We start from the raw sequence: 1,828 nt of genomic DNA, 5'->3' as shown, positions 1-1,828 counted from the left end.
GGAGCTCCCAAACCCTGGAGCTTAAAGGAGCTCAGACCACACCTTGGTTGCTGGTTTTGAATACTACTCATGGCAAGTGACCACTCCCTGTGAGAGCCTGTGACCAGAGAGGTCCCAGCCAAGTGTCCTGCATTGGCTCTGCCCAGAGGCACCTTCTGGGCTCCAGGCAGGCAGGAAATTGGGCGGACACTAGGGGAGAGGCATTCTATTTGGCAGCTGTGTGCTGAGATCCAAAACAAAATAACGTGCCTTAATGAGAGAATGTAGGCTGGGGAAATTAGGATTGTGTGCTTCCAAGACCAGGGAATCTGTGTGCACCAAGACCAGGTGGCAATACTTAGTGAATTGGTTATGAGTACCAAAGTATCTTTTTTTTTTTTTTCTTTTTGAGACACAGTCTCTCTCTGTCACCCAGGCTGGAGTGCAGTAGCACGATCTTGGCTCACTGCAACCTCCACCTCCCTGGTTCAAGCGATTCTCCTGCCTAGGCCTCCTGAGTAGCTGGGACTACAGGTGTGTGCCACTACATCCGCCTAATTTTTCGTATTTTTAGTACAGACGGGATTTCATTGTGTTAGCCAGGATGGTTTCGATCTCCTGACCTTGTGATCCACCCGCCTCGGCCTCCCAAAGTGCTGGGATTATAGGTGTGAGCCACCAAGCCCGGCCCCCTTTTACCAAAGTATCTTACAGCTTTTGTTATTGGAATTATTCCAAATGCCAAATTATAAAGCTTGGTTCATACCTTCATCATCTAGTGTCTATACTTTTCCAGTAGCCCCTAACTAGATTTCCTCTCTACAGCGTTTCTGCCTTTCTGATTTATTCTCTCCAAACCAATGTTCGCCGTATAATTTTTAGGCTATGCATTGATTACATGATAATAGAAGTCATAAAATTAAGATAGTAACACTTTGTGCTGTCAATAGTGTTAATATATAGCGTTATTGTAAACTAGTAATCTCAGCTAACATCAATATCATTGGCATGTGTTAATATTATGTCTTATGTCACCACATTCCTATCAAAAAAACAATTGGCTTAAATGAATGAACTGGAGCATTTTTATTTCAAGTATCTTAGCTACATTTCCGAAAGACTTGGACAGTTTTTCCTTGCAGAAAGGGTGAAGGGCCAGATGTAGAATACAAAAGAAACTTTGTTCAGAATCAATGACCATGACAGCCCTAAGTAGAAAGTGCTGAGAAATGCAGGAATGACTTAGAGGCCCAAAGTAGGAAGGCACAGGAGAGGGCTGCAGTGGATTCCATTTGAGGTTTGCGGTAGCCACAGTCCTTCAGACCTACCACCTCTGCAAGTAATTTCTTCCCTGACTTGGAAACTTGGCCAGCTTGAGCCAGAGGTTGAAGGGAAAGAAAGAATCAAAGAGGGGAGAAAGAGAAGCAGAAAGGTGGCTAGAAGTAGTGGAGTGGAAGGAGCAAGAAAGGGAGGAAGAGAAGGGAACAGAGGAATTGTTAGAAAACCTGCTCCAGGCCAGGCACGGTGGCTCATGCCTGTAATCCCAACACTTTGGGAGGCCGAGGCAGGAAGACTGCTTGAGCCCAGGAGTTTGAGACCAGCCTAGGCAACACAGTGAGACCCCATCTCTACAAAAAGCAATTTTTTTTTTTTTTTTTGAGACAGAGTCTTACTCTGTCACCCAGGCTGGAGTGCAGTGGCACAATCTCGGCTCACTGCAACCTCTGCCTTCTGGGTTTAAGCAATTCTCTGCCTCAGCCTCCCGAGTAGCTGGGAATACAGGCACGCGCTGCCACGCCCAGCTGATTTTTGTATTTTTAGTAGAGATGGGGTTTCACCATGTTGGCCA

The sequence above is a fragment of the Pongo pygmaeus genome, chromosome 2 (assembly GCF_028885625.2).
Source record: "Pongo pygmaeus isolate AG05252 chromosome 2, NHGRI_mPonPyg2-v2.0_pri, whole genome shotgun sequence".
Lineage (NCBI taxonomy): Eukaryota > Metazoa > Chordata > Mammalia > Primates > Hominidae > Pongo > Pongo pygmaeus.
Note: the sequence above shows the minus strand (reverse complement) of the source record.